We start from the raw sequence: 9,500 nt of genomic DNA, 5'->3' as shown, positions 1-9,500 counted from the left end.
AGTTTGAAGCAAGGGTGGGGAGTGGGGTGTGGTAAGGAGGGCAGGCGGGGCCAGTGGGGAGAAGGGACTGGCGTCATTGGTTCCTACTGTTAGCCATCCCCATTTCCTGTCTGGCAGAGCCCTGAGCTTGTTGGGATCTCCTTCCCTTCCCAATTGTTGGAGGAAGTCCTCATGGTTAAGATATCAGGGTGACCCTGGTTTCCTAGTCCGAGTTCCTCTTGTCGGTAGATTGCGGAGGGATGTCCCTGTGACCCACAGTATCCTGAAAGAAGAAATCTTTAAGGTGGCTTCTGGGAAATGTTCTCAAGGCAGAGACTAGGCTCTGTGTTCAGCAAATCCTGTCTCCCACCAATGTGGTGGCTCATGCCTGTCATCCCAGCACTCTGGGAGGCCAAGGCAGGAAGATGGCTTCAGCCCAGGAGTTTGAGACCAGCCTGACAACATTGGGAGACTCTGTCTCTTGGGAAAAAAATTTTTTTCTTTAGCCAAGTATGGTGGTGCACGCCTATAGTCCCACCTGCTTGGGAGGCTGAGGCAGAAGAATCACCTGAACCCAGGAGGTCGAGTCTACAGTGAGTCATGATTGTGCCACTGCACTCCAGCCTGGATGACACACTGAGGCCTTGACTCAAAAAAAGCAGAAAGACAAAACAAAATCCCATCTCCCTTTCCTTCTGGGCACAGAGCCTGACTACCCTTCCCAGCCTCCTCTGAGCTCAGTGGAGAAGGTGGAGGAGAGATGTGTGAAACTTTCCAGCCTGGCCCACAAACACCTCCCGCATAACTCTCCATGTCCTCATCCCCCTCATCTGCTGGACTGATTCAGTAGAATATTCTGAGGCCCTGGGTGATGACAGGGCCACTCAATGGAAGCAACCTGGATCCCTGCATGACTGTGTGGAGCTGAGGGCCCTGCCAGCCTACCTGGGCCATGACAGGAATGAGAAGTTAACTTTTACTGTGCATACACCACCTTGCCCATTCCTTTCTACAGATGCCACAGTAAAGGCTCTTACTCACAGGTCCTCCTCTCCCTCTGCTTCCTGACTGCTTGGTGCTTCCCCATGTGACCCCTGTGGCATGGTGAGATCCATAAATATGACAAACTATCTTTCTAGTAGCAGTTGTGTCTGGATCTGTTGGCCTTCCCATACCCAAAGAGTGATAAAGCCTGTGTTGAAACATTGACCCTTGTACACTCTTCATTACACACACGGATGCCTTCACCTAAGGCGGGGAAGATGTGGAAGGGGAGATGACATGAGGGCCTGAAGCCTCAGACTGGAGGCCTGGGCTCCTCATTCCCTTCTTCTCTTCTCCTTTCTCATCGTTCTCCAGACCCATCTGACTGAACATCCAAGCCTTCTTGGATGGGCTCAGGTGAGTTGGCAAACTCAGTAGGCTGTGGCAGAGGTCATTTGGGACCTTGTCCTGATGTGGCCACAGCCCTGCACATTGCCCCACCTGACACTGTGGTGTGCTGGCTGTGTCCCCCAAAGAACAACTGGATCCCCCACAAATGGGCGTCAAACAGGTCGGGGCTCTGGCTAGACAGACCTGGGTCTCTGCTCTGCCATTCTCTGGCTGGAGAACCCTGAGAAAGTGTTTTTCCCTCTGAGGCTCAGTCCCTCATCTATAAACTGGGTGCAAACAGAGGTGATGTTATTCAAGAGGCTTAAAAACTGTACGGCACAACCCAGCCGGATGGGGTAGGATGAGGGAGTCTTGGGCAGCAACTATGAAAAATCCGGGTGCAGCTACCCCGCCCACATCAGCAGATGGTGAAAAGGACTGGGTGTAATCCGTGGGTCCAGGGTGAGCTGCTGTAACTCTTCACATCCAGGTCACTGTCCAGTGGCTCCGTCCTTGGCCCTTCCTCCAGGACGAGAGCTGCCAGCTCACCAAGTGACTTCAAAGCCCAGCCCTGCCATCAGCCCGTCCAGAGATGAGCGCCTACTGTGTGCAGCCCTTATGATGTGCAGGGCACTCCCTCAGGGTCCTGTTTTTGTGGAAAGCGGAGCGATAACCTGGGGTGGGTGCACCAGCTGGGAAGAGAGGCCAGAAAGGAGGGAAGGAGATGGAGCAGAGAGAAAGGGAGGGAAGGCAGGTTTCACTCTCTCTGGCGCTGGAGCCCAGGACTGGTGGGGGAGAGGGCGGCATTCGCTCAGCATGTCACAAGGCAGATCTGGAAGGCAGCAGAGTCTGTGTTCCCCCATGTGTCAATCCCGAGGTCCCCGATGTCTCCTGCGCTCACATCATCCTTGCTGGCCTCCAATGCTGGTCCCCACCTTTCCCATGCTGTCCCAGTGGCCTTGTCCTTGTTCTTGGGACGTCCTTGAGCTCTCCCATGAGGGCAACATCTCCCCTCTCTCCAGCCACCGCTTGGTCTCCCTGACTCCTCTGCAATCTCCTCGCCTACACTCCTTGACTTCTGCAGGACAGTCATGAACCCACGCTAAGTCAAGGAGGTAAAACCTAGAACTATAGATTTTTTTTTTTTTGAGTTGGAGTCTCACTCTGGCACCCAGACTGGAGTGCAGTGGCTACTCCCGGCCACCGCAGCCTCGGCCTGCTGGGTTCTGGCGATCCTTCCGCCTCAGCCTTCCAAGTAGCTGGAACTACAGGCATGCGCTACCATGCCCAGCTATTTTTTTGACTTATTGTAGAGATGAGGTCTCGCCACGTTGCCCAGGCGGGTTTCGAACCCGCAGGCTCAGGCAATCCACTCACCTCAGCCTCCCAAGGCACGGGGTAACAGGCTGAGCCACCGAGCCCAGCAAGAACTATAGATTTTAAATTTTAGGTCATGACCAATCCATATTTTAAAATGAAATCCAATAGAAAACTTCAGCACACACGGTTCACAGCAAGGGGTAAATATTGCTGCATTCTGTCTAATTTTCTGTGTACTGATTGTTATGTAACAATCACTTCTTAGGTTGGTGCTCGTGCCTGTAATCCCAGCACTGTAGGAGGCCGAGGCAAGAGGAATGCTTGAGTCCAGGAGTCTCACTGTCACATAGGCTGGAGTGCAGTGGCACGCTCATGGCCACCGCAGCCTCAACCCGCTGGGCTCAGGCAATCCTTCCGCTTCAGCCTTCCAAGGAAATGGAACTACAGGTGTGAGTCACCACGCCCGGCTAAGTTTTTGATTTATTGTAGAGATGAGGTCTCTCCAAGTTGCTCAGGCTGGTCTCGAACCCCTGGACTCAGGCAATCCTCTCGCCTCCACCTCCCAAAGTGCTGGGATTACAGGTGTGAGCCACCGTACCTGGCAACTCAGATTATGTTTACAAAATTCAGAAAAACATTTTCCATGAAGTTCACAACACGTGCCCAGAAGGAACTGATTTCGCCCCATCTGAACCTGCTCCTCACTCCGTCTCCAAGGAGAGGCACCTCCATGTAACCAGCTACTCAGTCCCCAGGTCCTGGCTTCATCCTGGACTCCTCTCCCTCCCCCTCCTACACCAGATTCAGTCAACAGCAAATTCCGTTGCCTTTCCTTCAAAATACATGCAGAACCCGTCCCACCTCTGGCACCACCCCCGGGAAAATCACTCCTGGCAATCACTCCTCTGTTCTACGAGAGCAGGACATGAGGGAATGCCTGGTATATCACAGGGACTGCACGTAGTAGGTGCTCATCTCTGAATTGACTGATGGCAGGGCTGGGCTTTGAAGTCACTTGGCCAACCTCCTTCCCCTGTCCAGAGCCTGTTCTCTGACCTCCTCACACAGAGGCCTCCCCTGCCCCGTCCCCAGCGCCACAGAGCCAAGGATGTTTGTAAGAAGTTGAGTCCAGCAGCCCCCAGGCTGGTGGATGCCAGGCCGGTTGCACCCTCCTTGCACTGTATGGTCACACCGTGAGAGCTGACCCACCCTGGGGACAATCTCCACTGTCCCTGAGGGACCCTCTGAGACCTGTCTGTTCATCTCTGGGCTGTGACGCTGACTGCAGCCTGGCCAGGAGCAGAGACAGGGAAAGGGATGACAAGCAGCACTGTCATCACACCAGGCATCATTTAATTACCTTCGGGGGTCATGGCCAGGCCTGATAGCGAGACAGAAGGCAGAAAGCATCAGAATCCAGTTGGGCAGTGGGTAGACCGGCTGGTGTCAGTCCAGGGGTAAGCGCATCAGACTTTCCACTGAAGTCACAGTGGGGAAAGTGAGGCGAGGGCACGCCCTGAGCCTGGGATACCCACCAGAGTACCAAACCTTTGTAGCCCCTGGTGCCCATTGGTCTGGTAACTATTTAAAAAGGGTTTAGCAGTCAGGCGCAGTGGCTCACACCTGTAATCCCAGCACTTTGAGAAGCAGAAGGCGAGAGGATTGCCTGAGCCCAGGGGTTCAAGACCAGCCTGGGCAACTTGGCGAGACCTCATCTCTACAATAAATCAAAAAATTAGCCAGGTGTGGTGGTGCATGCCTCTACTTCCAACTACTTGGGAGGCTGAGGCAGAAGGATCCCTTGAGTCCCAGCAGGCTGTGGCTGCGGTGACTGTGATCATGCCGCTGCACTCCAACCTGGGTGACAGAGTGAGATTCTGATTCGAAAAATCAAAAAATAAAAATATAAAAGGGCTCACCAGGTTTTTGTTTTTTTTTTTCATAACTAGAGGGTCAGAGCTCTCCTTCCAATCCCAACTCTGCGATCCAAAAGTAATCTCACCTCACTAGCAAAATTGTTTTCTTAACAGTGTTTTTTCAGCCAGGCTCAGTGGCTCAGCCTGTAATCCCAGCACTCTGGGAGGTCAAGGTGAGTGGATTGCCTGAGCCCATGGATTCAAGACCAGCCTGGGGAATTGGTGAGACCTCATCTCTATAATAAATCAAAAAATTAGCCGGGCATGATGGTGCGTGCCTGTAGTTCCAGCTACTTGGAAGGCTGAGGTGGAAGGATCACCGGAGCCCAGCAGGTCGACACCGGGGTGGCCATTGAGCTTGCCACTGCACTCTAGCCTGGGTGACGGAGTGAGACTCCAACTCAAAAAAAAGAGAGAAAAAGAAACAGTGTCTTTTCATTTTCCACTTGGAAGGCTTAAAATTGAAGAGAGATGAAGTAAATCAAACCCACAGAATTAATCATTTTGGGTTCTATTTATATAGTCATTTGGGATATTTGGTATTTATTTATTTAGAGACAATCCCTCTCTCTATTGCCAAGGCTGAAATACAAGGGCAAGATCATAGCTCACTGCAGGACGACAAGCTCACACCACCATGCCTGGCTATTTTTTGTTTTTATTTTTGTAGAGATCAAGTCTCGCTCTGGTCCCCAGCCTAGTCTCAAACTCCTGCCCTCAAGTGATTTTCCCAGCTCAGCCTCCCAAAGTGCTGGGATTGCAGGCAGGAGCCATTGCACCTGGCCAATAGTTGGTATTTGAAGTATTTGCAATATTTAAGAGATTTTGGCATATTAGAAAATGTGACAGATTTGTCCTGTAAATGTAAGTCTTCCAAGGTAAAAATGGGTAATTGAGTAATTCATTACTTTATACTTGTAATTTTTCACTGAAACATGAATAAAATAATCTAACTCTAACTCAGTAAGTGGTACTGGAATGTTTGAAAGACCTTGATATGTTTAATTTATTATAAGAGGTAAGTACTTGGGAAGGTTTTGCTTCTTAGAAGTGTCTGATGAGCTTCTGAAGAAAATCGAACAGTCTACATTTGTGAGGGCAAAACACTGACGGGAATTTAATTAACTAAGGTTCTAAATGGCATGTGAGGCTGTTGGAATTGGTTGGACATTCATCAAAGACCTCCCTGAAAGAGACTGTGAAATTGTACAAGATTTAGAAGTAGAATAATATTTGTAAGTAAAACTTTGAAGGAAGTCAATATTTTAATCTCTAACTTTAATACATTGAAAATTAATTTAGGTCAGGAAGTCATCAGTCTTTTCTGTGCACAAATACCACCCCACCTCCACCCTCACCCCCATCATGGCCCCAGAAAGCTCCCACGGACACTGTCCTCTGTTGGTGTGTAGAAGCCGTCTTCTCACCAGTGAAAGTTCTCTCCTTTAGAAAAGCAGAGCTAGACACACCCATCGTCCCCAGCCTTGTCTCCTCTTTGTGGGAGGCAGCCTCTGGGGTGGCCCCCAGTGAGACCCACCTCCTGGTGTTTTGTCTTGCAGTATCCCCACCCCTCTGTGAGTTGAACCTTCCAGCAAATGAAAAAATGGCAAAGATAATGGAATGTTACTCCTGAGATTAGGCTATGAAAGCGCAGTGACTTCAGTGCTTTCAGCTTGCCCTCCATTTTTCTTTCACTCTATCTATCTATCTATCTATCTATCTATCTATCTAGTATGTGAGGATTGTTAGGTCAGGGGTCCGATGTACTGAGCCGGTGATTCAGGTGAGATGCAAAGAATTTCACAGAAATTAGAAAGGGAAATCTAGTTTATTTAGAGAGTAGATAAGAAAGAGAGAGAAAGGAATCTTCCTCCCCTAGATTGGGGAGAGGGGCGGCTGCTTGAGGTTGAATGCTTTTGAAACTTTCCCTTTGGTATGGGGGGTAAGTCATTAAGTTGATCAGGTGGTGATCTGTTTTACATCATCATGAAGGGCCAGACAGATGGGTGGGCTAGTCACGTAAATGTTGCCTTGATGATGGGGTCTGTCTGTGTCATGTAGGTCACGAAGAGCTGCTTACAATAAATTAGGTCATCCTGGTTCTTTATGACTAAAAGACAAACTTGGGGTAGAAAATAAATAAAGGAAAACAGACTTGGGGAAGAGGGTAATAAATTATCAATAGCTAGCCCTGGGAAAATGGTTTTGTCCTTGGCTAATGACTGAGGGTAAATTCAAGTGAACTGCTAGAAAAACGTGACAAAGCTAAGCAATGCTAAAATGGCTGCTCTTTGGCTAAGATTATGTCATTAAATTTTCCAATTTGGCATTTCGCAATCTATCTATCTCTTCTTCTGAGGGAAGCCACATTGTGAGCTGCTCTGTGAGTGAGAAGCCCATGAGCCAAGTATCTGAAGTCTCTGGCCAACAGCCAAAATCACGTAAGGCCAGCCAGCAAGCATGCCACTAAGCTTGGAAAAGGACCCTCCTCAGTCACCTTGAAATGACTGCAGCCTCGCAGAAGACTTACTTGTAGCTTTGAGAGAGACCCAGAGTCAGAGGCACCAGATTTCTGACCACAAAAAGTGTGAGATAATAAATGTTTGCTGTTCTAAGCCACTGAGTTTGGGGAGGGGATAATTTGTTACACAGCAGTACCTAACTAATACAATAACAATAGAATCTAATTGAGTATAAGACACTGCTAGGAAATAAAAAATTATGCTTTGCATACTCCCTTGCAATTAGGTGGGATCATATGGAATGTGGTGGTGATGGCAAGCCATCTCTGACCACCCAGACAAGATTAACACCTAAAAGGAACACAAATTTCATGGGACATTGGTCTGGAGAGAAATAGAAAGGGTGAACTACACTTCTGCCTTAGATCTCTGTTAGAGCAGCCAAATCTCAGCTTTTCCTAAACCCCATAGTTACAATGTAATATTTTACTCAACACCATCTTTTAAAAAAAAAATTGGGCCAGTGCAGTGGCTCAAATCTGTAATCTCAATGCTTTGAGGGGCCGAGGCGAGAGGATTGTCTGAGTCCAGGGGTTCAGGACCAGCCTGGGCAACTTGGTGAGACCTCGTCTCTCCAATAAATCAAAAAATTAATCAGGCGTGGTGGCACACGCCTATGGTTCAGCTTCTTGAAAGGCTGAGACGGAAGGATCGCCTGAGCTCAGCAGGTTGAGACTGCAGTGGCCATGAGCATGCCACTGCACTCCAGCCTGGGTGACAGAGTGAGACTCTGACTCAAAAAAAATTAGCCTCTTTCTGATCAGTGATAACCAAGATCTTATAGGTTTTGTGTGGTCAGTACATGTTTTTGGTATTTTCCCCCAAAACATTATAATTGTTAGTAAAAACAGGGGCAGGGTTGGAGGGAGGCAGATGATAAGATATCCCTTGGTGGGTACAATGTGTGTTATTTGAGTGACAAATATACTAGAAACTCAGACCTCATCACTGCCCACTACATCCGCATAATAAAACTGCACTTGTACCTCTTAAACTAACACAGTTTAAAAAGAAAAGAAAAGAAAATAGTTTAGGCACAGCAGCTCACACCTGTAATCCCCGGTGAGGCAGAGGTGGAGGTGAGAGAATTGCCTGAGCCCAGGGGTGCGAGACCAGGCTGGGCAACATGGCAAGATGTCGTCTCTACAATAAATCAAAAAATTAGCTGGGCGTGGTAGTGCGCGCCTGTGGTTCCAGTTACTTGGAAGGCTGAGGTGGGAGGATCACCTGAGCCCAGCCGATCAAGGCTGTGGTGGAAGTGAGCATGCCACTGCACTCCAACCTGGACGACAGAGTGAGACTCCTACTCAAAAAAAAAAGAAAGAAAGAAAGAAAGAAAGAAAAGGAAAAATACATACATACATACACAGGAATCACGGGATGAACTACCACTCGTATACCTACAACTGGTCATGTAAACATTGCTCTATTGGTTATGAAACCCAGAACATTTCTTGTCAAATTCTATTACCCTGGGCCAAAAGCTCTCTGGCAACCCACAGACTCCTGGTGCCCCAGCTGGTCAGCTAGGCCAAAGCCACTGGCCGCCTCTCTTCCTAACCAGGATCTTCAAGGGAGATACAGCTTACAAACTGTCTTTGTCCTTTTGGGTTGTTATAACAAAATACCATAAACTATATAGCTTATAAACAACAGAAATTTATTTCTCACCCGAGCACAGCGGTTCATACCTGTAATCCCAGCACTTTGGGAGGCTGAGACGAGAGGATTACTTGAGCCCAGGAGTTTGAGACCAGACTGGGCAATATAGTGGGACCTCATCTCTACAAAAAATTTTAAAATGATCCAGGTGTGGTGGCGTATGGCTGTAGTCCCAGTTACTCAGGAGGCTGAGGTGAAAGGATCACTTGAGACCAGGAGGTTGAGTCTTCAGTGAGCCTTGATCCAGTCACTACACTCCAGTCTGGATTACAGAGTAAGACCCCAACTTGAAATGAAAGAAAGAAAGGGGGGGGAGGGAGGGAGGGAAAACAGAGAGAGAGAGGAGAGGAGAGGAGAGGAGAAAGGAGAGAGGAAAGAGAGAGAAAGGGAAAGAACGAGAGAGAGAGAGAGAGAGAGAGAGAGAGAGAGAGAAAGAAAGAAAGAAAGAAAGAAAGAAAGAAAGAAAGAAAGAAAGAAAGAAAGAAAGAAAGAAATCATTTTTCATTGTTCTGGAGGCTGGGGAGTCAAGATCAAGGTGCTGGCAGATTCAGGTCTGCTGAGGCCCTGTTCTCTGGTTCATAGATGGCGCCTTTGACTGTGTCCTTATATAGTGGAAGGGAAGAACTCCTATCTCTTCAGGCCCTCATGAGGGCATTAGTCCCATTCCTGAGGGCCCCACCCTCATGACCACATCTCTTTCCAAAGGCTCTACCTTCTAAAACCATCA

This window comes from Carlito syrichta, unplaced genomic scaffold (assembly GCF_000164805.1).
Source record: "Carlito syrichta isolate Samal-C Ts95f unplaced genomic scaffold, Tarsius_syrichta-2.0.1 Scaffold316424, whole genome shotgun sequence".
Classification (NCBI taxonomy): domain Eukaryota; kingdom Metazoa; phylum Chordata; class Mammalia; order Primates; family Tarsiidae; genus Carlito; species Carlito syrichta.
This window is presented reverse-complemented; position numbering follows the sequence as displayed.